Source organism: Macaca thibetana, chromosome 17 (assembly GCF_024542745.1).
Source record: "Macaca thibetana thibetana isolate TM-01 chromosome 17, ASM2454274v1, whole genome shotgun sequence".
Taxonomy (NCBI): Eukaryota; Metazoa; Chordata; class Mammalia; order Primates; family Cercopithecidae; genus Macaca; species Macaca thibetana.
The window spans coordinates 19,718,043-19,745,486 of record NC_065594.1 but is presented as its reverse complement, the minus strand read 5'-3'; the positions used below and the strand labels follow the sequence as shown (position 1 = coordinate 19,745,486).

At 37.0% G+C, this 27,444-nt stretch overlaps 1 protein-coding gene across 5 annotated transcripts in view; it reads left to right on the top strand.

Annotated features, from left to right (window-relative positions):
- Positions 1–27,444, top strand: part of ELF1 (E74 like ETS transcription factor 1) — a 115,242-nt gene that overhangs the window by 22,942 nt on the left and 64,856 nt on the right. Inside the window, exon 1 of one of the 5 annotated variants that reach the window (XM_050766126.1) lies at positions 6,480–6,854. The exons of 2 other annotated variants lie outside the window; for them this stretch is intronic. The gene's annotated coding sequence lies outside the window, so the exon portion shown is untranslated. Of the gene's footprint in view, positions 1–6,479; positions 6,855–15,954; positions 21,045–27,444 lie in introns of those variants that run through there. 2 more of the 5 variants (XM_050766131.1, XM_050766130.1) reach the window with 2 other exon arrangements.

The following is a 27,444-nucleotide window of genomic DNA, read 5'->3' as shown; positions in this document are numbered from 1 at the left end:
GCTTGGGGGTTGATATATCCCTGAGTTAGGACAGCGAAGGTATTTTTGGCCTTGCCATTTGAAAGGAAACTGCTTCTGGTGGGCCTCATGGACAGGTATGGGGGAAAAAGGCATTTGCCAGATTGATAGCTGTATATAACAAATACCAGGAGATGTGTTGAGGCTAAAGAATGAACTCATATCTGGTACAGCAGCTGCAAATGGAGTCACCACTTGGTTAAGCTTATGAGAATCCACCATGATTCTCCTAGATTCATCTGTCTTCTGCATAGGCCGAATAGGGTTTATTTATCATGAGTGTGTCTCTTTTGTTTGCTGTATAACAAGGGGCTAGAACAGTACCTGGCACATAGTAAGTGCTGAGTGAATATTTGTTAAATGAATGACAGAGTCCCTCAAATCAGTCACTAACTTGACATTGGGAAGTCACTTGGTACAGACCTCTTATCTCTATTTTTAAAGTGAGATTGGATTGGATTCGTGTTTTAAGCTTTCCTACAGTGAAGACTTAAATGTATGGAGTGTCAAGGTTCCTTGAAGGCTTTATAAGAATTCAGCTGCTTAAGTAAAAACTTTAGAAACCACTGGACTGGATAAAGTATCTCTAAGGTCTCTTCCAGTTCTGCGATGATCAGTTCTCACAGTAATTGTAAGTGGGGCTGTTGAGGAAATCCTTCTGCAAAGGAGGCATTGAAATTGAGACTTGATGGATGGATGTTCATTAGGCAGAGGTCGGGGACAGGATGGGAAATAAGGCAAGTGCTTTTCAGGCCCAGGGAAGAGTTACAAGGAAGTGAGACAAATAGGAATGGGACAATTCAGGAAATTTCCGTACAGCTGTCAGGGGCTGGGGAGTGAGGGGGAGTCAGGAAGATAGGGCTGGAAAAGTCAGGGAAATTAAAAGTCAGATTGTGAAAGCCTTGAACACTGTAATAGTCTGGCTTTTAATTTTGCCTCTAAGAAGTCAGTTATTTTTATTTCTTTTTGTTTTTTGGGCCGTAAGTGATAATCATTTCACTCTCGGAGTTGTTCTTAAGGAAGACTTCTCTAATAGCAGAGTGATAGGTGAATTTAAAGTAGGCAGTTGGTGGTAGAGAAACAGGAGGAGACTGTGATATTATTTTTCTGTGATATGATGAGTACTCTTTTACCTGAAGAGTAGCAAAGGAGGAGCTTAAGTTTCATTCTAAACTCAGTATAAAAATTAGATTTCCTCTCTGCAACATTTAGAGATTATTGAATAGTAGGTTAGCAAATGTCTTTGAGTGACTGCTCTGTGAAGAACAGTAACTAGATAGATGCCGGGGCTACATAGAAACAGAGCAGTGGTGGCCGTGTGTGGTTGTTCACGCCTGTAATCCCAGCACCTTGGGAGGCTAAGGCAGGCAGATCACTTGAGCTCAGGAGTTTGAGACCAGCCTTGGCAACATGGCAAAACCCTGCCTCTACAAAAAATACAAAAATTAGCCAGACATTGTGGTGCACACCTGTAGTCCCAGCTACTCAGGAGGCTGAGGTGGGAGGATCGCCTGGGAGGCGGAAATTGCCATAAGCTGAGGTGCCAAGGTCCTGTCACTGCACTCCGGCCTGGGTGACAGAGCAAGACTCTGTCTCAAAAAACAAAAACAACTGTCCTCTGCCCCCCAAAACAAACAAACAAAAACAGCAGTGGTTCTCATAAGCCTGACCTCCACCTGTACTACTGAATCCATTTCCAGGAGTTGGCATGTGTCTTCATGAAGTTCCTTTAAGGGGTGCATTCCTGGTTACAGGCTCCTGAAGTAAAAGATAAATTATTTTTAATATTGAATTTAAAATTTAATTATGAGAGATAAAATATCTCTATACAAACAACTTGAGATTGCAGTCAGCCTATTACCTGGGAGCTTTATAAAGAATATAATCATACCATCAGTTCTTGGTTATTTTTAATATCAGAGGAAACGGTAACACCCAGAATAATACCTGCAATAGAACCTTGAATTGATCTATATCAAGTCATAGGGGCCAAGTCATGTCTTTAAAGATATTTCAATGTTTACTAAAATCCTGATATACTACATTTTTCCCCTCAGTGAGCAGTTTTAGGAAAGTCACTCATTCATGTCTGAGTTTCTGCTGAGTTTTGGGCCCTGTCCTAGGTGATGAGAATATAGTGTAGACAAAAGCCATGGCCCCTTTTGCCTTTGATAAGCTCCTGAAAATACATAGACTGTTGTCTAAGAGGACCACTTTTGGAGGGTAGTAAAATGTACCACCTAGTTACCTGTCCGTGCAGAAGTGGGAAAGAGGATTTGGTTTAACAAAGCTAGTGATAGAGCATAGAAAATTAACTATGTTTTACGTTTAAGCTCACATGTAGAAATTCTGCACAATTCTTGGAACCTGGAATTATACTTTTGAGAGGCATTAACATCAACAAAATAAATTCTGCTTGATTGAAAGATTTGTAACAATCTCAGTCTTTTAAATTTTATTTTTCTATTTAAATAGTGGGAAACATTGATTTTGATCATTTGCCATGTTAATGGTGTGATCTTTTCTTTTTCCATCTCTGATAGTGATAGCATGTTAGCTTCCAACCTATGGGATGGTTTCAAACAAAGCTTTTTTTAGCCCAAGTTTCCTAGATATGGAAATTAGTATTCTATATTTTTGTACTAGAAGTTTTCAGATTTGAGTTCAAAGAGAAGAGGTAACGATAAAAAGGAAAAATAAGCCCTAGCACAATAAATTCTTTTTATAAATTCTGTTTCAGTGGAGGAAATAAATAGTATCTGAAATTTAGTTGGCATTTAAATTCATTCAGTTGACTCAATCTCTCTCAGCTAATAGTTCAAATATACATGTTGACAATTCCAGGAGCAGCCATGAAAGCTTTATAGTAAGATATATACTGACTTGATCCATATCTAATTTTAGAAATAAACATATCCACAGTATGTACATTTCATATACCTAAACGAGATTTCTTTTCTTTGTCTTCCTTTCCTTTCCTTTTCTTTTTCTTTTTTTCTTTTTCTTTTTCTTTTCTTTCTTTCTCTCTCTTTCTTTCTCTCTCTCTTTCTTTCTCTCTCTCTCTTTCTTTCTCTTTCTCTCTCTCTCTCTCTGTCTCTGTCTCTCTTTCTTTCTTTCTTTCTGTTTTGGGGTACATGTGCAGAACTTGGAGATTTGTTACAGAACATGGGGGTTTGACACAGTCTTGCTCAGTCACCAAGGCTGGAGTGCAATGGTGCAATCTTGGCTCACTGCAACCTCCGCCTCCCAGGTTCAAGCAATTCTCCTGCCTCAGCCTCCCAAGTAGCTGAGATTACAGGTATCTGCCACCACACTTGGCTAATACCTGTATTTTTAGTAGAGATGGTTTCGCCATGTTGGCCAGTGTGGCCTTGGACTCCTGAACTTCAGTGATCCGCCTGCCTTGGCCTCCCAAAGTGCTGGGATTACAGGCATGAGCCAACGTGCCTGGCCTAGATTTCTTTTTTTAAAAGTCAGTTTTATTGAGATATGGTTTATATGCAGTACAATTTGCCCTGTTTAGTTTTATAGCTCTATGAATTTTGACAATGTACATAAGTCATATACCAGTACCACAATCAAGATACAGAATGTTTCCATCGCCCTATAACAGTTCCTTGTCTTCCTTTGTAGTCAATCCCCTCCCCTCATTTCCAGCCCCTAGCACTGATAGGATTTCTGTGCCTTTTGTTTTGCCTTTTCCATTATGTCACATATAAATGGAATCATACAGAGTCATAGAGTCAGTCTTATTTTGTTCAGCCTAATGCTTTTAGGTTCATCCATGTTGTCACATATATCAGAAATTCAGACCTTTTTTTGTTGCTGAGTAGCGTTCCATTATATGGATATATTATACCATTCCATTACATGGATTTATCCATTCACCCATTGCTGGACATTATTTGAGTTTTCAATATTTGGTGAATGATAAAACTGCTATATATATTTGCATAGAAGTTTTAAAATAGACATGTATCTTCATTTCTCTTGGGTAAATGCCTAGGAAGGGGATTACTGCATCATGTGGTAAGTGTATGTTTATGGAAACCACTAAACTATCTTCCAGAGTGGCTAAACTTTTGCATTCCCACCAGCAATATATGAGAGTTGTAGTTGCTCCATGTTCTCATCAATACTTGGTATTATTGGTGGTTTTTGTTTTGTTTTGTTGTGGTATTGTCACATTAATTTGCATTTTTCTATTGAGTATTGATGTTAAAATATTTTCATGTACTTTTTTGCCATCTGTGTCACTTCTTTAGTGACGTGTCTATTCAGATTTGACTATTGAAAAAACTGGTTTGTTTTCTTGTTTTTGAGTTGTGAAAGTGCTTTATGTAGTCTGGATAGCAGTATGTGGACTTATTTTAATCCTCATACTCTGTGTGGTAGATACTATTAGGCTAAATAATAGATAAATAAGTTATGATGCAGGATTGTTAAGTAACTGCCCAAGATTACATAGCTAATAGGTAGCAGAGCTGGGATTCAAACCCAAATAGATTGACTAGAACGTGTGTCAAACTGTTTGCCTTTTTTTTTTCTTTGATACTCTCATATGCAGAGATTGACTTATTGGGGCTGTGAATAGAACAAGGATCCAGTTCCTGTAGGTGATAGAATAATGCTAATAGGGACACTCCTGGGCAAAGGGATAATATCTTGTAATGGCAGCTCTGGAGTCATCTCCTTAGGAACAGCTAAGATATTTGTTTCTGTTGGAGAGGTATATAATTATTTTTCCTTTAATTCTCTTCACATTACTGGTGGCCAGAGTACTTCTTTTAAATTATGTTTGGAATATTTGCCATTATTAAGTAATGGGGTGCTTTATATAAATGGATTTTCTCAATAGCAGAAGCTTATCCTTTTAGGTATCTGTTCTTCATAAAACATCTCACACACTTGATGTTACCCACTTTGGCTTTCGAAGGCCTGTCTTACACTAATGCTGACTTGGAGACACTTAGTGTATGGTAATATACTTAGGGAATATTACAACTTATTGACCTTATATAATGGCTTCATATGGAATACTTTTAAAGTTATATTTATTTTTAGTTTTATAAGGTGGGTTTTTTTTTATGTCATTATCAGCTCTTTCACTTTTTCTGACATCCTTTTATAATACTGTTCCCCTCTTTTACCTGTTACAATTTTCATTTCTAATTAGCCAAAAGAAGATAATCACATTGTTAGGTTTACATTAATATTATCTAAAATAAATTTCAGATATGGAAAATTACTTGGGGGGAACTTTCCAGTGAACAAGTGAATCTCCCGTGACTGCTCAGCGGACCTTGTTTCTTGGTGCATGGGCTCTGAATAGTCATTTTGTGTAAGTGAGCTAAAGTAAGCTAAATATGACATTTGACAGGAGAAAACATGATCTATATTTCTTTTTAACAAATTTTTAATTAACAGTTTGTAAAACCATGGAGATTATTTTTCAGTAAAAAGATAAACCAAGCAACGTTCAGTGTAAGAAGTAAATAGGCACTTAATAGGCAGAAAGTCGGTTCACAATCGTTGCAGTTTTGCAGCATTTTGTAAAGTTCCTAAGTCAGTGACAGCTTGTGCTCTCATCTATGCCTCTGGTAAGCCAGAATAAACTCCCAACTCATTAACTAAAGGGAGCAAACCTTGCTAAATCCTATTTACTTTTTGTAAGATACCAGGATGAAGGCTGTCTATTGAGCTGCATTTATCATTTCAAGCGCTTTGGAAGTACTTAGTGCTTTCAAGCCATTTTGATTAATTTAAGCTCTTAGAATAAATTAATAAGTATATTCACCCAGAGGCCAGGATAAGTAAGTGTAGTAATATTTCAGTGCTTTGGGCACTTTGTCAGATGTATTCTGACTTGGAAGGCAGAGCTTCGCTGGCCACAGTTGTCCCCTTAGGCTGGCCTTGCCACAAGTGCAGCAGAGCTGTAGCAGGGTGCCTGGCACAAGAGGCTTGAAATACACATAGAACGTTTTGCTTGAAAGGTAAATCAAACTGTGGCTATCATTTGGAAGTTGCAGAGTTATGAACTATGATCGTACCGATAATTTTTAAAAAGGGTTTTATCGAGCTTGCATTTTATTTAAAATCATTTTGCTTTGTTGGACTCTAAATTACTTTCTAACATTGGGGTGTGGGTTTTTAAAAAGTCTGTAAACCAGTTTAATTCACACTTATTTTTCCACTGAACTTTGAATTTTCTAGTGGATTTTATCTGTTTAGTGAACTTATAGATCTGCATGTGCCTTTGTAGTTTGCTAGCCTTTCCAGACTACGCAGCAATATAGCTCTTTCATAAAAGGGTTAATGAGTAGCCAGATTATACTCACCAGTCCATTGTTACATTAGGAGCCACCGAGTTTGCTATCTCCCTTCCATCCCCTTTCACACTTTATTCATTTCACAGTTTTATTTGGTACAGTAAAGTAACTTTTAAAAATTGAGATTTTTATATTTTAAAACAATATATAGTTTTAAATTTTGCTCTCTTGTAGATTCTTACTCTCTTTTATTGTTAGTTTTAAATTATGGCAATTAATATGAGCTTAGTAATGGTCTAATCAAGGTAGATCTTGCACCTTGCCTCTTCTTCCCCACTTTCCTATACCGTTTTTACCTGCAGATTTGCATGTTTGACCTAGCAGAATAATTGGGTCCACAGCAACATGGGCGTGCCTCCCTTAGAAACACTTGGTTTCATGTATGACTCATAAGCTGAAGCACAGACACCACTTCCCCAATCTACAGGAGCCATTTTAACAGCTAAAACTTGTCGGATTGCTTTTTATTTTCAAGCCCAAAAGACGATAGAGAAAGAATACTTGAAGGTAACTTGTTACGATTTTGTATGTTTGCTTCTGGCTGTTTCTTGAGCTGATAAACAGGGTGGTTCTTACCTGTGGAAGAACATGGCTGAATGTGTTCTTTAACTCTGATAAAATGTGTGTGGTCAGTCACATGCCTGATTGAACTTAATTGCTAGGAGGAAACAAAGCACTGAAATTCTGGAAGGTTTTAGATCTTCTTGTTAAAGCATTTTATATGTCTTTGTGATTTTTTTTTCTATGTAATTTAAGAATAAAAGAGGTTTTTTGTTTGTTTGTTTGTGTTTAAGTACCACAAAGCAAACTAAGGTCAAATTTTAATTTAAAGAATCTAATTGTATTTTTTGGGGTAGTTGAAGTTATAATTAAGTAAACCGTATTATTCCTGTGTGATATGGATGTTAACAATCCAGGGGCAGTGGCTTTGTTTTGGCATTTTAGCTAAGGGTGAAGTTTTGGGACAACTCAGTCATAAGGTGTTGCTCATTGACTGTTACGGTTTTTTTTTTTTCCTCCCTCTCTGTTTTTAAAGTTAATGAAATTTTATTACACATTTCATTTTGGAAACCCAATAGAAGTTTAAGTAAAGTGAATGAGTATTTAGATAATAAGTAAAAATGAATATTAGATTATTTAGATAACAAGTAAAAGTGAATATTAAATAAAGAGGAAGAAAGACGAGCAGGATTCATTTACTATTAGGAAAAAAATGAAGTTTTATAATTCACACTGGAAACTTGTTCTGAGTAACAACCTTAGAGGTAAAGCTGTCTTCTGAGGAAACGTGGTTATTTCAATTTTGTGTAAAAAGAAAAAGTGATGAGTATTGGCCTTCCTTCTGTGTTACTGTACTTAAAATTTGCTTGCTTTGAATAAAAAACCTTCTGTAAATGAAAAGATTGCTCAGTCTTTTCCTGAAGTACTTGTCATTGTAGTTACGAGATTTTGGCTAGTGAGTATACATCCTGCTGTGCCTTAAAGTCCTAGGTGCTCTGTAAGGCTGAGTGCAGTAGTATTTCATTTCTGAAACATATTTATGAAGATAAAAATTGGAATATGCAGTGATTCCAAAAAATAGAGTTTTTGGATATAAAACTTGCCAAATCATTTCTTGTTGACCAAAATGATACTTAGCTAGTTCTTTGAGAATTTGCTATGCACTTTCTAAGTGCTTGAAGGCCTGTCAGATTACAGGGAAGACAGAAAGGCAATCAGTTATTATTTCTTACTCTTTTGTAAGGATTGTTGATATTAGCATCTCAATTTTGCGGTCTTACAAGAAAGACACAGCGGACATTTTACCAATTCATCTGAGCCATTTGCTATCATCTTTGTTTGTATATTGCTGGTTTAGTCAGCCTTTGAGTAAGCAAAAGCTGTATTTACCTCTAGTCTGGTCTGTGTGAAAAATCTAATGAAGACTTTTCTATTTTTTTTTTAAATTTTTTTTTAAGGTGGTGATCCATAAGAGAAAAATCAAGAGGCACACAAATAAGCGGCATAATTAAGGTCTTATTTATTAAAGAGAAGTAGAGGAAATTGGTTTCTTAAATTTAAGAAGCTGGTACAGTTTAAGTAAAATAGATATTGTTTATATATTTTCTTATGTGATAAGGACTGAAGTGGAGCTTCAAGGAGAAGGGAGAAGGGGGAAAAAAAAGAGAACCAAGAAAAGACCAGAAAAATTTATTCAGTAGTTCCCTCTCCACGTTTTTCCTTCCATAAGGTTGAATGTAAGTTTGAACTGAGCCATCAGAATGAAATTTAGAATTACTGATTTATAGAACTTCAGTGCTGTAAGTGACCGAAGATTGTCCAACTGCCTCACTTTTGTAGATGAAGAAACAGTGGCCCACAGAGGTCCTGTGATTTGCTGGAGGTCATGCAGTGCCTCATGGCTTCCCAGTCTGGAACTGCTCGTGCCAGTGCACAACAAGTGATGCTTTGTTTGAAATGCTCTGTGTTTCCTTAAGAGTAAATAAAACCTTAATTAAGATGTTTGGTGATAATCTTGGTGATAAGTTGCAACCAAATGGATCAACCAGTGATTTTGAAAATGTAGTTAGTTTTCTTTTTCATCAGAAAGATGATGCATTCATTTTATTTCTACAACAACTTTTTGTTTTTCACTGTTAGAATTTTTTTGTTCATGACATTGCTTATTTTAAGATGGCTTTAGACGGAAATATAAAGAGTTGAGAATTTAATTTGAGCTTCTAGATACAAAGACAGTTTTATTTCTGCTTTAGTTTTACCTCATTTTTTTTTTTTTTTTTTTTTTTTTGAGACGGAGTTTCACTCTTGTTGCCCCGGCTGGAGTGCAATGGCACAATCTCAGCTCATCGCAACTTCTGCCTCCCAGGTGCAAGCAATTCTCCTGCCTCAGCCTCCCAAGTAGCTGGGATTACGGGCATGCGCCACCACGCCCGGCCACTTTTGTATTTTTAGTAGAGACAGGGTTCCTCCGTTTTGGTTAGGCTGGTCCTGAACTCCCGACCTTGGGTGATCCACTCGCCTCGGCCTCCCAAAGTGCTATGATTACAGGCACAAGCCACCGTGCCCGTCCTTACCTCATATTCTTTTAGGAGGGCAAATATTGTTTAATGTGATACCTTGTTGTACTAAAGTATGTGTATTTGTAAAACTCTGCGTGTGAATTTACAAAATCCAGAGGTGTCTAAGCTTTCACATTACACTTATCTTAAATTTGACCTTATTATAAGGTAGTTAATCTCATTTTATCTTTGTTACATCTTCTCCTCCTCCTTTGAAATAAGAGAATTGTTTGGTATCTACAAACTCTTTTGTCTGTTAACTTTTTGGTATGTTTTATTGGGGTGGTTGGAAAATCTCTAGGTTTGAAATTTGGATTTTTAATAGTTTATGCATAACTGCTGAATCTCCTAAATGTCTGAGTGCCCTAACTCAATTCAGTGTGAAATCGTCCACAGTGTGGCCATCATTGTTCTAAACAACAAAAAGCACAAAAGGCTAGGAACATGGACTTTATCCTCATAAACTTAAATTCTTGTTGGGAAAACAGGGCTTGTTAACAAGTGAAGTAAAGAATGGGACCAACCACTGACTAGGTAAATTCAGGTTCAGATTGCCTAGAGATAAAAGATGACTGAAAGAATACTCAGGAGAGTTTATCTTGAAGGAATGATGAATGTTGAAGGTCGAATAGCATTTACTATGTTAAGAAGAGCGTCTTCAGTAAGAATAAGAATATATGCTGTTTGAGAGGAGAGAGGTTTTATTCTGTTTTTTCTGCCTTTTTCAACCTTTGACAAAGTACCAAGCACATATGAGTAGAGAGGTATTATTTGCTGTAATAAACCTTTGGCTACTCTTTTTTGCCATCTTATGTGACAAATTCAGTTGGCCATCTTGCTGAAGTTAAAGATGGCACATCTTTAAAAAGCACTTGGCCCTCAGCTTAATCTCTGACTGGTGTCTGCGTGTTGTAGGTAATACTATCTGATAGTATTACCTTTAAAGCTGTAATTGTCAACCTTTAGTGTAACAAAGAATCACCCAGCTTTAACTCAGAAATTCTGATTCATTAGGCCTAGGATTTGCTTAAACAATCAGCATTTTTTCCTGTGTACCCTAAATGATTATGATGTAGGTGCTTATATGCCACACTTTCACAAAGAGAGTTTACAGGTTTAAGGCTATGAAGAGGAATTAGCTGTTTTGCATTTAAATATGTGAGGTTTTAGGCAGCAATGCTGTTTTGAAGCCGGTAGCCTCTAGTAAGGAAGGAAAGCAACTAGGGTACTTTTTTATCAGTGTTGGAACCCATTTAGGCTCCTTTCCCATCCCAGTTTTCCCTTTCTCTAGTCCATTTTTTTGTTGTGCTATATGTTGTTCAGCCATGCGGCTATCCCTCTTTCCTTTTCTCTGATCCACCCCCGCAGCCTACTGCCATATTGACCATAATAAATAAAGTAATCTTTGTTTTTTAATGAAATTAACCTATTTTTTATTTCTCAGTGAACTCTTTCAGTGTTAGTTGTTTTGGTTCCAATTGTTGCTTCTTGGTTTCCCTCTCCATCCTCTTGTTCCTGGGGCTTTAGGAAAAACACCCCCTTACTGATTTAGGGTGGCATTTACAGCTTTTTGAAAGCTCTTCTCTCTTGGGAAATACACTATTATTATTTGTAATATTTTTCTTTTCTTTCTTTTTTTTTATGGGGGGGCAGGGGCGACTTGAAGACCAGTGTGATAGTATGTACTTGTTTGAGTCTGGGAGGAAGTAACTTTTTTTAACCCTGTGATGCTTGGATATGAGTTTTGAAGCTTCTTCAGATATTTAACTGCATCTTTGATTGCATATTTGTAGGTCTGCCTAACATTCCATCTCACCTAATGGGACATTGTTCGGTATTCACTGACTTGTATAAATGAGAAGAAAAGTCCCCTCAGTTGAATTGTTTGAAGATAATCATTGCTTTCACAAATTAACCAGCATGTTTTGCTCCTTTACTTAAGAGCTGCTTCATATAAATGGTTGAAATTAAGTTAGTAATATTATTGAGTCAACTCCAATGATTAGGACAGTTTCCAACTATCTGAACAATTTTTCTTCCGTTAGTATGGAGAACCTACAAGAGAGTTTTTTGTGTCTTGTCAAATGAACTGTATACTATAATAAAAGTGGCTGTTGAGCAATACTACACATGTCTTTTCTGGTCATGGTTCTAAGCACCTTAAGTTATTATATGAGAAAAATAACTCATTGTGTGCTATTTGCTTTGTTGACAGAGAGGGAGAAATTATGCAGATAAGCTTCAGATGTACAAATTTCTATGCAGAAACGTTTTGATTCCTTCTCTTCCAGGTATTAACATCATCCTCATTGTTAGAGCCCTCTTGCCTTCCATAGTTTGTATGAAGATTGGTTTAACAATTTTTATATTAAAAGCTATCAAAAGTGATATATGCACACCATTCAAAATTTAATTCATAGGTCTATAATGAAAAGGAGCCTCCCTCCTCTACCCCTTCTCACTCTCAGTCCTGCTGTCCAAAGGTAACCACTGAGAGAAGTTGTTTTTATTTTTTAAGTTTGTGTTTTCATGTGATTTGTCCTCTTCCTGTGTTCTACTCTGTATATTAGAAGCTCTTCAAAGTAGCAGGCACCAGTGTGACTTTACATGCTGCAGTATCTACATGATAGATGCCCAGTCATACAGTGATCATTATGTCTGTGCTGTTACATAGTGCAATTTAAAAAATCTAAATATAATTAAAGAAAATTAGTTTCTGGGTTTAGAAAACAATCCTATAAATAGTAAAGCTATAAAATTTTATAATAAAACTATTAAAATGAAGTGATTTAACAATTTATATACATCTTATTTTTTATATCAAAATACTAAATGAGAGTTTAGTATTGTAATGGGGCAATTCATTATTTTTTCTTTAAAAATGAAATGCACAAGTAGGAGAATATATAAAAGATATAGAGTTTAAATAAAATTGTAAAGTGTTACAACATGGGTAAACATTTTGTAATGTTATTTAAAGTTTTGCCTCATATTTATAAGTATTTTCAGAAACAACCCGTGTTAAGAAATATAGAGTATGTCTATTACCCTAGAAGGCCCCCACTCCTATTCGTGTTTGTTTCCTTTAAAAAATAACTACTATCCTGACTTTTGTGATAATCTTTTCTTTATAGTTTTACCTCTTTGAACTTTATACACCTGAATCACACCATATATTCTGTAGTGACTTTGCTTCTTTCATTCAGCTTTGTGACTTATCTTACTTTTCATTGCAATATAGTATTCTATTGTTTGTCTATACCAGAATGTATTTATTCTCTCTTGTTGATGGCATTAGATTATTTTCAGCTTGGGAACACTTGTACATGGTTCTCTGGAACATAAATGTAGAAGTTCTCTAGAGCAGTATCTTCACATTGAGGGATGTGAAGGCTTTGCAGAGTATAGATAGTTTAATGTAATTTAGAGATCTTCATTATCTTTCCTAGGATCAGATACCTGCCAGTGATGACTTCTAACCCATTCAGAATCTTTCTATGGTGTATTGCCCTGGGGTGTAAAATCCACCAGGACCCTAAACAGATGGGCAGTTGATGCATTACAGAGTAAGCTGTAGACAACAATATATTTGACCCCTAAAACAGTTCAGTATGCTTGTCATTTCTTAACTAGAATTAAATTATTTCAAACATAATTTTGAATAAAAAATAAATTTTAATAAATACTTGTTCCCAATTACGCATATAAAAGCAATCCTACTATATTGATATACATGTAGTAAAGTTATACAAATACATAATAGGGAAGATATCAATTTTAGAATAGTTGATGAGTGGGCACTGTAGCTTATGCCTATAATTTGAGCACTTTGGAAAGCCTAAGTGGGAGGATCACTTGAGGCCAGGAATTCGAGACCAACCTGGGCAACATAGCAAGACCCTGTCTCTACAAGTAGAAAAAAAAATTTTTTTTTAAATTAGCCAGGTGTGGTGTCACACTCCTGTAGCTCCAGCTGCTTCGAGAAGCTGAGGCAGGAGGATTGCTTGGGCCCAGGAGTTAATGCTGCAGTGAAATGTGATTGTACCACTGCGCTCCAGCCTGGGTGACAAAACACGAACCTGTCTCTCAAAACAGAGAGAAGAAAATAAAATCAAACTTAGAATAGTCCAAGAAGGGATGACATGAGACTGGAGAGGGATATTAGAGGAGGCTTTAACTATAGATGACCTTTTTTTCTTAAAAACAAAACAAAACCCCAAAAAACCAGAAACAAGCTATGGTAAAATATAAAGCTAGGTGGTAGATAGATGAATCCTCTTTGGTTTAACTGTTTCATAATACTCTTTTTTTTTTTTTTTTTTTTTTTTTTTTTTGAGATGGAGTCTTGCTCTGTCGCCCAGGCTGGAGAGCAGTGGCACAATCTCAGCTCACTGCAACCTCTGGCTGCTGGGTTCAAGTGATTCTCCTGCCTCAGCCTCCCAAGTAGCTGAGATTACAGGTGCCCACCACGGCACCCAGCTAATTTTATTTTTTTTTTTTTTTTTTTTTTTTTAAGTAGGGACGAGGTTTTGCCAGGCTGGTCTTGAATTCCTGACCTCAAGTGATCCACCTACCTTGGTCTGCCCAGTGCTGGGATTACAGGTGTGAGCTGCTGCGCCTGGCCTCATAATACATTTTTATCTGTAAGCTGTAGTTTATTTTTGCCTCACATTGTAAGTATCTTGAGGAATAATATTTAATTTGACTGGTAGTAAAAGTTGACTTAAAAAAAAGTGGCAAATAAACTTTGCATCAGAGCCAGGGGCACTGAGATGCACCTGTAGTCCCAGCTACTTGGGAACTTGAGGTTGAAGGAATGCATGACCCCGGGAGTTTGAGACCTGGGCAACATAGTGAGACCCTCGTCTCTCAAAAAAATGAAAACTCTGCATCACTTAAAAATGGGGTCAGGCACGGTGGCTCAATCAAGTCTGTAATCCCAGCGCTTTGGGAGGCCAAGGCAGCTGGATCACTTGGGCCCAGGAGTTTGAAACCAGTTTGCAAAACATGATGAAACCCTGTCTCTACTAAAAATACAAAAATAAGCCGGGCATAGTGGTGCATGACTATAGTCCCAGCCACTTGGGGAACTGAGGTGGGAGGATCACTTGAACCCAGGAGGTCAAAGCTTCAGTAAGGCATGTTCGTGCCACTATACTCCAACCTGGGCAACAAAGTAAGACCCTGTCTCAAAAAAAAAGTTAACTGCCTATTTCAGTGAAAGGGATTGGGTAGATTCAGATGTAAGTGTTATAAGACTGTGTGTCTGTCGCAAATAACTAAGAAGATCTAGGCATACTTCTGGATGGATAAATAGTAATTTCCACTTGAGATCCATTAACAAATTGGAGCTTTAGTTACCTAGAAGTAATTTAGTTAGGTTTCATCTTCAGAATTATCCCACATTCAAATATTTTTCAAAAACACATTTCAAAACAAAAACGTTCATAAAATAATTAGTATAGTATTAACATCCATGAATGTTTAAGTAGCTAATAGATTGTTGCATCTAACCAGATTTACTGGCATATTCAGTGTTTCATCTTGCTTCCTGATCAGTGTTTTATGTAGCTTCCTTAGAATTCTTACTGTAATGATAGCAGTTCCTGAATCTTTAGTGATTTTTGTTGTTACTGTTACAAACTCCTGGACTCAATCGATCCTCTTACCTTGGCCTCCCAAAATGTTGGGATTACAGGCATGAGTCACCATGCTTGGCCCAAAGCATGTATATTTAACACCATTGTTTTTAATCAAGGAAAAATTCCCAGAGAGTTTTTTTTTCAATATGCTATTCTGAGAAAAGACTCCTTTAAAGGGGCATATAATAAATAATAATATTCTATAAGTAAAAAACATATATTGATAAATATGACCTAGGAAAACAAAAGCTCTTTGTGGTCCTCAATAAATTTTAAGAACATAAAGAGATCTTGACACCAAAAAGTTTGAGAACTGCTGCACTATTGCAACTAGTAATTTAAATATCATCTTAGAGTTTTACATTATTAAATTGAAGTTAAAAAAACACAAGCTTTCTAAACCAAACAACTAGAGTAAAAACATTAATTTGAAGTTTTTTTTTCCCAATGAGAAAAATCATAGACGGTCACCTTTACCATTTATTTACTTGTGTCTCCTAGCCCTTTCCACAAAGAATAACCAATTCTTTAAAATTGGGAAGTATATTAAATTATTACCTTTAAAATTAGGCCGGGCGCGGTGGCTCAAGCCTGTAATCCCAGCACTTTGGGAGGCCGAGATGGGCGGATCACGAGGTCAGCAGATCGAGACCATCCTGGCTAACCCGGTGAAACCCCGTCTCTACTAAAAAATAGGAAAAACTAGCCGGGCGAGGTGGCGGGCGCCTGTAGTCCCAGCTACTCGGGAGGCTGAGGCAGGAGAATGGCGTAAACCCGGGAGGCGGAGCTTGCAGTGAGCTGAGATCCGGCCACTGCACTCCAGCCTGGGCCACAGAGCGAGACTCCGTCTCAAAATAAAATAAAATAAAATTAAATTAAATTAAATTAAAATATATTAAACTTTGTAGCAAAGGAATGCAAATTAAAGTCAAATAACCCCCCTGTGTTTTTATCTATCATATTGACAATAGTTTAAGTATTGTGGGTCGTTGCAAATGACATTAAATGTCCATGCAGGTGTTCTGTTGCTAACAGTATAAACTGAAAAAATCTTCTGCAGGACAGTTGGCATTATGATGTCAAATGCTTGGAAAGTCTATGTTTCTTTTGATAGAATTCAGTTCTTGGTAGAAAATTTAAGGATGGGACCAAAGATTCAGTTATAAGGATATTTGAATCATATCCTGTGATTGTGTAGCAGTTCTCAAACCTTACACTTTTTTTTCCCCCAAGCTTCATGCTCTTTGTATCATCTTTATACTATTAAAATTGAGGCTCCGGCCGGGCGCGGTGGCTCAAGCCTGTAATCCCAGCACTTTGGGAGGCCGAGACGGGCGGATCACAAGGTCAGGAGATCGAGACCATCCTGGCTAACACGGTGAAACCCCGTCTCTACTAAAAAATACAAAAAAAGTAGCCGGGTGGGTTGGCGGGCGCCTGTAGTCCCAGCTACTCGGGAGGCTGAGGTAGGAGAATGGCGTAAACCTGGGAGGCGGAGCTTGCAGTGAGCTGAGATCCGGCCACTGCACCCCAGCCTGGGCGACAGAGCAAGACTCCGTCTCAAAAAAAAAAAAAAAAAATTGAGGCTCCCAAAGAGCTTTGGTTCATGTGGGTTACATTTACCAATATTAACCAGTGTTAGAAATTAAAACAGAAACTTGAAAAATATTAATGTATTTATTTACAAATAATACGCCCATTACATGTTAACATAATTATTGTTATGAAGGACAAGTTTGAGCCAGGTACAGTGACCCAAGCCCAGCTACTTGAGAACCTGAGGCAGGAGGATTGTTTGAGCCCAGGAGTTCAAGTCCAACCTGGGCAACATAGCAGGACCCTGTTTTTTGTGAAAAAACACAGTGCAAAAAAAGACAAATATGTTTTCCAAAACAAAAGCTGTACCGAGAAGGGTGTAAATCTTTTATCTTTGACTTCACAGAAGACAGCTATATTCTCATACCTGCTTTTGCATGAAATCTGTTAGAATACGTTGCTTTAGTTGAAGAATATGAAGAAAATTCGGCCTCACACAGATGTCTAGTTGCAAAAAGTAGATGTATTTTAATGTCCACTTCAGATAATTGTGGATATTCTTTGATACTACACCAAAGCTCATCAACAAATGCTAGTTTTTTAAAGGTTAGAACAATGAGATTCTGAAAACCTATGAATGAACTTTTTGTCCCCTGTAACATTAACATCCTTGGGTCTGTCTTGTACTTTGAATGGATTGAATTTTTTTTTTGTAACCTAAGCAAGATTTTGTAACATCATGCATGAGTCATTTGTGTATTGCAAATGTTGACATAGTATCAGAATCACACCAGTCTCATCGGAAAAGCCTTTTAAATGCATTGAGAAGTCAACAGAGTCAAAGCAGTAGATACAAGTTTTCTAAAATTCTGATTTTCAATTGAAAGCTTGCATTTTATAATTGGTGACAATTGCTGTTGTTTTCCTTGACGTGATGGGCATGCTTTATTCAGTTTTGGGAAAAGTTTCTGCCAGATATCCAATTCTGAATAATAATTAGTTCTTTTAAGTAAAAATTACATTCATGAAAGCAGCAGCTAGTTTTAAGCTCACACGTCGAAGAATAATAGCATAAATGCTTTTTCTCAAGACAACAATGCTATTTCTGTTTATGCCAGTAGTACTTTATTTGTACCTCCCATTTTATCACTCAGAATATTAAAAACATGTATTTAACGGTTGAGATTCAAGAAAATAGTTTTTACTCTTCTTCAAAGACATTCTTAAGTGAAGTCACCTTTTTAAAATGTGAGTGCCCAGTGGTAAGGAGTAGACTCGTGGCTTGAGGGTGCAGCCTTGGTCAGGGCAGAGACACTTGCAGTTTCATCCTCTTTTGCTTTTGCATCATCAGGGCAAGTGTCAACACAGTGGAAAAGCCAAATAATACCTTGCCATTATTATGAAAAGAGTTGTGATCTCAGGAGCCCCCTGAAAGAGTCTCTGGATCCTTTGTGGGTCTGAGGATTACATTTTGTGAATCACTGTTAATAGTGCAACATTAGAAATAATACAAATGTCTAAAAATTAGGGGTGGATTAAATAAATGTTATATGGCAGAAATATAATTTTATTAAAGTTTATGTTAAATATAAGGTTATAACACAATATTTTCCTGTTTTTGGCACCTCTCTAATGAGGAAATCAGCATTCTTCAAAGAAAATGAAGGCGTTGGTTCTGAGCCTCAGTGCTTCCATTTAGTTGATGTCTTTGTGATTAAGAAAAGGGAAGTTGAAAGGCAGAAGGTGGCAGTTACTGTCTTCTCCAGTAGGCTAAGGGATGTTTGTACAGCAATTTTATTTTTACAGTAAAAGGAATTGGCAGTGGTATCAATCATTTTTAGATACTTTATAATAATAATAATATGTGGAATGTGCCTTCAAATGAAATTCCTCCAGTAGACTCAATTTCTCTTTAGGCATTTTCTGATCTACATTTTCCCGTTGTGTTCTTAACTGAGAGAGCTTTCAGTTGCTGCATATTATTTAGCTTCAGACTGAATTAAAGAAATGAGTTATAAGCAGGTTAGAAGGCTACTGTTGAGTTGAGTCCCTTGGGCTTCCTGCTAAGACCTCCACACAGGGCGTTCCTGAGGTGTATTATCTGTGCTCTGCAGCAGGGAGGAACCCTTTTTGTGAGCGGCATCATTGAAGATTGGCTGCTTTGTGCATTTGAGGTATTTCTCTTTGTTATAATGGAAGCCTAATAATAATCATGACTTGTCTTGAGTAAGGTTTAATATTTTCCTAAGTACCAAGTTCTAAGGAGGGTTTGATGTTTAAAATTCCTTTCCAAATAGCCATTGTGTTTATTCAAAATTGTATGTCTTAGATAAACTTGTTAAAGTGTGCTGGAAGAATATATACAGCATGCTGTGTATATAAAGTTTTAAAATATACTATACAAAATGTATGTACTAAATTATAAGGAAAAATAAGATTTTAGGTTTAAGTTTGAATAATTCATTGGAATTAATGTTACATGTGTTTTAGTTTGAAGGGCAACTTAAAAAGTTTGTATTTAGACATAAGGTATATTGTGTAAATTACTTTATTCAAAATGTTTTCGTTGCAAACTGAACATCGTGCCTGATCCTTTTGATCTGTAGATCAGAGAAAAACTTGCGTATTGTTATAGGATAATTTACAACCTTTTAGTCTTCAGAATAAACTGAAAGGAAGATGTAATGCTTATCTGCCCTTGGTAGAACAGAACAGTTACACATGGTTAACTGTGTTTGATTGTTGGGTAGGTGATGGACACTAGGTTCTCCGCAGCTGCTCTGAGACTCCCCCACTCCCTCCTCGTCCCACCCGCCGCCCCCCTCAACCCTTAGGGTTATTTCACTAAGCATCAGAGCCAGAGGATAGGGGAGGGGAGCTAATGTATAAGGAAATGGATGTTCTTCTTCCTTCATTTTTCCTTCATGGTTCATGGAGCACTTACTCCTTATTCCCTAGATACTGGGGACAATTTAGCTAATACATTTACCAGTGAGAGCAGAGATATACTAAAGATGTGCTAGGAAGGCACTAATAACTCTTAGACTCCTATAAAGAATGAGCTAGATTCTTCTGGTTGAAAAATACTGGGTAAAAATGAAATTGTTTTTCAAAGCCACTCATTTAAGAAATGTTACTTCAGGAGTCTACTACCATGCTTACAGGTGATTATTAGGTATATGTTAAGTTCTGTTTAGGGAAGAGAGGTCACAGGAAGCTCAACATGGACTTCTGTGCAGTAAAATATGAAGAGTGGTTTTGGACATTGACCTAGAATGGAATAGCACTAAACCCTGGTGGAATTGTAATTGTGGCAACTTATGCTTATTATAGCATAAGTAAATATTGACCAGTATGAATGGATAAGATAGCTGCATTTTGCCCAAGTTTATGATACAGAATATGAATCATATGAGTAATGAATTGAATTCATTCTTAAGGATTATTAATTTGGGAGGCAGCTTGGCATGATGAAAAATGCGCACCCCTTAGTTATAATTAACTGGAAGTTTGGTTAACATGACTTGAAGCAGGCAGGATTCACCTATGGAGAACAGAGTTCTATTTGGTTGTATATAGTTGAATATATATGAGTAAATAACATGAGCCAAGTTTGGGATATACAGGAAGTGAGAAGGGAGTAGAGATAGTTTGGTTGGGGGTTACAAATTGTAATCCAGGAGAGTGCTGATAAGAAGCCATGGTAAAAATGACCGAAGATGAAAGATGCAAGTTATCAGTCCTGCTTTGTTGATAGTCAGTTGCTTAAAGGTTTTTTTGTTTGTTTGTGGTAGGTTTTTTTTTTTTTTATAGGTATAGCAGGGGTTGTGGGGGGTCATATATCAAGGTGGTCAAGTGTTACTCATGTAAACAGTTGGGTAAAATAGTTTAGGGGCCTGTTCTGTTATTTAGACACTTGGTTTTTTACTCAGTCATTGTGGTTTTCAAATCTTAATTTGTGTGGTGTTTGCTCCTAAGAATACTTCTTCAGAAGACTATAAATGAGTCTTTGCATGCATGTTGAATCTTAGATCCCAAGACCAAAATACTTTTTTATTGGCTCTGTTTGTATAAACACTCTTCACCATTTATATGTTTCTGCTACTGTACTTTGATATATTTTCACACAAACTATTGGACTATTTATAAAACAAGACATAAAGATGTAACAGAGAAGGCAGGAAATACTTGACATTTGTGTGCCATATCTTACTCTCTGCTTCCTGTCAGTTAAACCACGATGAGAGGAACAGAGACACAGATGTACAATTGCTGCTTTAATTTGCCACTGGGGAGACCAGTTAAGCATAAAGCTAGTTTCATTAAACTTCTGTCACTTGTTGATTCGAAGGACATTGTAGGCTTCTTTGGTACTATATGGATTGTATGCATCATGTGGTGGCAATTAGATGTTTACTACAGCACCTAGTAGGAACATATATCTTTTACATATTTAAAAGGTATTTACTTTTGTGACTTTTTTAGGCAATAAAAAATTGGCATTTGAATTCATATATATGGCATAAATTCACTGTGAAATGTTAGGCTAATATTTTGATCTTGAAATTTTAGTATCTAATTATTAACTTTTATGTATTAGTATATCAGCATTCTGTAAAACTTTCAAAGCATTTTGTAGCTTACAAAGTAAATTCTTACTTGGTACAACTTCAAGATGAAAAATGAAATGGAAAGTTATAGAGGTTGACTTATCTAAGAAAATACAGTTAGTAAATGGCATTCAACTACAACTTGAATGCAGGTGTTCTGATGCTAGATCCTGTATCCCTAATGTTAGGGAAAAGGTTTGTTTTCATTAAATTACTATTCTACCTATTTCTCGGTGATTTTAACTTTTAGGGTCACCTTTGCTTATTTTTCCTAGAATATCCCCTACCCCCTTTCCTCTCATGTTCTCTCCTTGGAAAAAATAGATGTTACTTATTTCTAAAGAAATAGCCCACATGTCACTTACGAAGTTTTTTCAGGTTCTCACAGGTATTTACCCCTCTCTATTCTATCATCTTTTGGTTGACTTGTTTATTTACATTGTTTTGTAGTTATCTGTTTACATTTTTTCTTTTTAGATGTTAAACCACTTTGGGACAAGGATCGTATCTTATTTGTCTTTATTTTTGTATACCCAGTAAATAGCATATAGTAGATTTCATAAATACTTGTTGGGGGAATAAGTATGTGCCTGATATTTATTTTCTTTTTTCTAGAATCATAAGCTGGTTAAATAACTATAATGTGGATCTTTTCTACAAGTTGCCTTTATGGTTTATTTCTAAGATAATTTTATTTTAAAAGTTATTTCCTACTTGAGCTCCACCAACCCCCAGTTCGTTTTTGCTGTTTATGGAAATGAGATATCCAAGTGAAATTGTTAGTGTTTTCATCCTAGTTAAAAGTGGAGATAACATATTGGTCCATTTAAAAATGTAGCTGAAGAGCTTAATTATTTTAGATTGCTAAGCATCAAAAATCTCTTACTTTTGGCTTTAATCTGGAAAAAATGTCTAGCCCTTCATTGTGGTCCTGATATCTCCACTGAATAAATGGAAATAATAATTCTCTTTATTACTTTTTGCCTTTCCCTGTATTATTTTCTGTTGTCACCAAGTTTTTTGTGCCTCAGTGATTGGAGGGTTATAAATTGCAGTTGTCTTGTCAACAGAGCAATAAATTTCACAAATAGAACTTTAGCTTAGATCTGGCCATTCTAGGAATGTCTTATAAAGTTTATATATTAACAGTTTTTCTAGCCGAAAATTGATAGAAGTTACTATATCTTTTTAAACAATAAATCTAAATGATCAAAGTCAGATTTAAGGGTTTAACTTTTAAAGATTGAAGGAAAAATTATGAAGCTATATGAGTTTAATTTTTAAGGAGTTTTAGAAGAACCAAATAGTTATTTTGTTTATTAAAACTTAGGTAGACATGTGGAAAATAGTTTATAGGGTTTTTGAGTGTCCTTTTAATGTGAGACCTCCCTTTTTTGTGCTGTTTGTTGGGGGGCGTTGATGAATTTCTGAGTTTGAATCAGAAAAATACATGTTATGTATGTCCCTTTGAGGATAGTCAGTGAAGCTTGGCTTACCACCAGTTGGTTCTGGGAAGCGCATGCATGCATCATGTGAAATTCTATAGAATGCTAAAACAAACATATGAAAACACTAATCTTTTACTGTCTCAATGAAGAATTTTAGTAAGTAAAAATTAGGAAAAGAAAATGTCCTTTGATCTTGACCTAGCTTGACTTTTTAACACACACTGTACTTTTAAATTGTGTTTATTAATAACATATAGAAAAATGTATTATGTCTTTTGTTTTCAAGTAGCTTATAATCTTTAGAGATAGGACATAGTAAATAATTACTGAATTACATGAGAGAATGAACTTTGCCCACTTCTGCTATAGCATACATATTACTGTGATTTGCATTTGCTTAGTTGATAAATTGTGATCATCTGTGGGGAAAGTCTTCTTTGCTACTTGTTGCTTTCCTACCCTTTTCCCTTACCCACAAGTGCCTGACAGATAGGTCCCTAAAAGTGCTTGTCCAAAAGAATATAGACAACACTGATTGATTGATTGATTGATTGATTGATTGATTGATTCGAGATGGGACTTGCCTTTTTTTTTTCTTTTTAGATAAGGTCTTGCTCTGTGGAGTGTAGTGGCGGCATCATGGCTCTCACCTCAGCCTCCAAAGTAGCTGGGACCACCAGCTCATGCCACCATGCCCATCTAATTTTTAATTTGTGTAGAGATGGGTTCTTGCCTTGTTGCTCAGGCTGGTCTTGAACTCCTGGCCTCAGATGATCTACCCACCTTGGCCTCCCAAAGTGCTGGGATTACAGGCATGAGCCGCTGCACCTGGCCCTGATATGATTTCTGCAGGCCATCTACTATTAATATATAGGAAAAGACAATATAGAAAGAATTATTTCTTCTTCTCCAAGGTATTTCTATTTATAAAGGGGATGTTTTTTTAAAATCCCAGTACACTTTTGTTTGTTGTCACATTTCAGTTGGCTCAAAGTCAAATTAAATCAAATGAAGGCTTTGAGGTTGCCCCTAAGTAAATCAGCTTTACCTGGAACAGTCTCCTTTCGGATTTATCCGTACCTGTTTCCTCCCCAGATTTTCCCTTTCCCTCACCTTATATACTCGCAGATTGTCTCTGAAAGGTAAAAAACTTCTTCCCACAACTCTTATTCCCCGACTTAGTGTAGGAGACGTCACATTTTCTGTGTCCAGTTGTCAGGGGTTGGATTGTAACTAGGAGTTAGATATTGAACAAGAGAGACAGAAGTTTCTATTAATGGGTTTTGAGATAACAGCCTATATTGCCTGACAATCCCCATTTTTTTTTCCTTTTCTTTGAAACAAGGTCTTGCTGTTTTGCCCCGGCTGGAGTAAGTGGCTGTCTATAGGTGTGATCACAGTGCATGGCGAACTTGAACTGTTGGGCTGGAGTGGTCTTCCTGCTTCAGCCCCCTGCTATGGGAGCATGCCACTGCACCTGGCTTCACATTTTTAAAGCAGAATTTTTTTTTTTTTTTTTTTTTTTGAGACGGAGTCTCGCTCTGTCACCCAGGCTGGAGTGCAGTGGCCGGATCTCAGCTCACTGCAAGCTCCGCCTCCCGGGTTCACGCCATTCTCCTGCCTCAGCCTCCCGAGTAGCTGGGACTACAGGCGCCCGCCACCTCGCCCGGCTATTTTTTTTGTATTTCTTAGTAGAGACGGGGTTTCACCGTGTTAGCCAGGATGGTCTCGATCTGCTGACCTCGTGATCCGCCCATCTCGGCCTCCCAAAGTGCTGGGATTACAGGCTTGAGCCACCGCGCCCGGCCTAAAGCAGAATATTTTGAGGGGAACAGAATGTTGTGATTAAGATCACTTGATGCTAAGTCCTATAAGGGCAGAAATTTTGGTCGATTTGTTCACTGCTGTATTCCCAGCACTTAGAACAGGGTCTCACACATTTTATGTCTGTTCTTATGCCAATCATGCTATTTTGGTTATAATAGCTTTATAGTATATTTTGAAGACTTGTAGTTTGGTGCTTCCAGCTTTGTTATTTGCTATTTGAGATCTTTTGTGGAACCACAAAAATCTTGGCATCTCAAAGTGCCGGCATCTGGATTACAGGCACGAGCCACCATGCCCAGCCTCCATATAAATTATAATAATAAAAAAAAATGTTGGCCAGACACAGTGGCTCACACCTGTAATCCCAGCACTTTGGCAGGCCGAGGTGGGTGGATCACGAGGTCACGAGTTTAAGACCAGCCTGGCCAACATGGTGAAACCCCATCTCTACTAAAAATACAAAAATTAGCCTGGCGTAGTGGTAGGCACCCGTAATCCCAGCTATTTGGGAGACTGAGGCAGGAGAATCACTTGAACCCGGGAGGTGGAGTTTGCAGTGAGCCAAGACTGCGCCATTGCACTCTAGCCTGGACGACAGAGTGAGACTCTGTCTCAGGAAAAAAAGAAAAAAGAAAGTATTTTTCCTATTTCTGTGAAGAATGTCATTGGTATGTTGATACAGATTGCACGGATTGCATTGAATCTGTAGATTTGAGTTATATCTAATTATTTATTTTATGATTTATTATTATCATCTCTTTCCTACTCTCCTTGAGGACATGTCCGATTTTTGTATCTATGCAGAGATTTCAGTAGTTATTAGAGATGTTTAAGGATTAAATAAAAAGCAGTATACTGTATATGTTTTACTTTGGAAACCACAAAGAACTTACTAGACATTAGGTATTGCTAGCAAATAATATAAATAAACCTTATTGTGATACTGTACAATTCCTAGATGTGTCTTTATAGTAAAGTATTTTTTTTTTTTTTAATCTGGTAAGTGCCCATTACATCTACTGAGACAACTTTGAATTCTTGAACTTTCCAAGAGTACAACAAAGCTGTAAAGCAGAAAACACCTCTAGTAAAGACTCAGGTTCGGCCTGGCGTGGTGGTTCACGCCTGTAATCCCAGCACTTTGGGAGGCCAAGGCAAACGGATCAGTTAAGGTCAGGAGTTCAAGACCAGCCTGGCCAATGTGGCGAAACTCTGTCTCTACTTAAAATACAAAAATTAGCCGGGCGTGGTGGTGTGCCTGTAGTGCCAGCTACTCCAGAGGCTGAGGCAGCAGGAGAATCGCTGTAGATAGTGATACTGTGCTTTAGCCTGGCAAACAGAGTGAGACTCTATCTCAAAAAAAAAAAAAATAGCCAGGTTCAATGCAGCCTCATTTGGTCAACTAATTATTTTTACAGAAGCATCTTCTGAATGTCACCTTGTAAGAAAATGAAGATTTTGTGAATGCTGGTGATAGCAGTCTCTATTTCGGGGACGAAGAAAGGTGGATCTGTTATTTATATCACATCTTTCTTCATTGAATAACTAAGTCAGCATCATCTATTCAAAATACTTAATACTGACAAGATAGTCATCCAAAGATGCAACAGTTCATATATTTCAAAGTTATACTGGTGTTCAAGTGAATGATGGGTAGTTTTGATGTTCAATTGAATAATAAGAAAGATTATGTGGTAAGTAGTCATACGTTTTTGAAAATCTTGTTTTCCTATTTCTCCCCTCTTCCAATTCTTAGGTGAAGAACAAAAACATGGAGTAAATTAAGTGATTTAAAGAGTTTTGCCACACCCTGAGCAGAATAAAAACCACGGTTGAGAATCTCTATTTTAAGTAATTAATGAAGAATTTAAGGAGGGCAGTATACACATCGGTGATGGGAAGTTTACAATGTAGCAGTCAAGCTGTGGAATGTCTGTTTAAACTGTCCTCATCGTTTTTGGATGGTGGTTGCCACATCCCACTTACATGACTTGCATTGGGCTTTGTAGTCATAGACCATCATCTGCTGTTGCAGCCCAGTTTGATAACCTCCAGGAACATTTTTACTTCTTCTCAAATCATGCCTAAATTTTACTGCCTGACTTTCTATTTCCCATTGTGAACTCTTAGCTCTTATCAGGCTGTTAACTAGCTCTAAACTTTGGTCATTTTTGAGTCTCTGCGTTCTTTTATGTCGGCATTCACATATGCATGCACGCACACATACGATGTATTTTACTATCTTTTCCTTTCCCCTTTAGTCTCTCCAACTCCTGCCTTCCTTCTGAGGTTCAGTTTAGTTCCCACATTATCTGTGAAGTGTTTTCTTTACCTGTTTGACCATCTCCTCTTCTAAAATAACTGCAATACTGACCAGCTTTATTAGCACTTAATACAACCTTATGGCATTTAGTTGCTTTTCTTGGTCTTGTTTTCTGCACTAGATAGTAAGTTTCATGGGAACAAGGGCCATGCATTATCTTTATATATTTTCCACGGTGCTGAGCCTAGGGGAAATTGAATAAATACTTAACAACATTTTACCACAAACTCCATCAATAATAGCACAGGTGCCTCTAAAATTAGATATTTGAGATCTTTTGATTAGTTCTGGATGCATCACATAAGCATAACTAAACTATTCCTTTTTGTTTGTTTGTTTTTGAGACAGCGTCTTGCTCTGTCGCCCAGGCTGAAGTGCCTCAGCTTTCCGAGTACCTGGGACTACATGTGTGCACCACCATGCACGGCTCATTTTTGTATTTTTTAGTAGAGATAGGATTTCACCATGTTGGCCAGGCTGGTCTTGAACTCCTGGCCTCAAGTGATCTGCCTGCCTTGGCCTCCATAAAACAGTTTCTTTTTAAAGAAAACCGAATGCCAGGGTATTTGATGCACTTTAGTTAACAGTAACCGTAATGGATTCAACTGATTTAAAAATTGATTGAGAAATTTTATTATGAATGGTGAAGGTC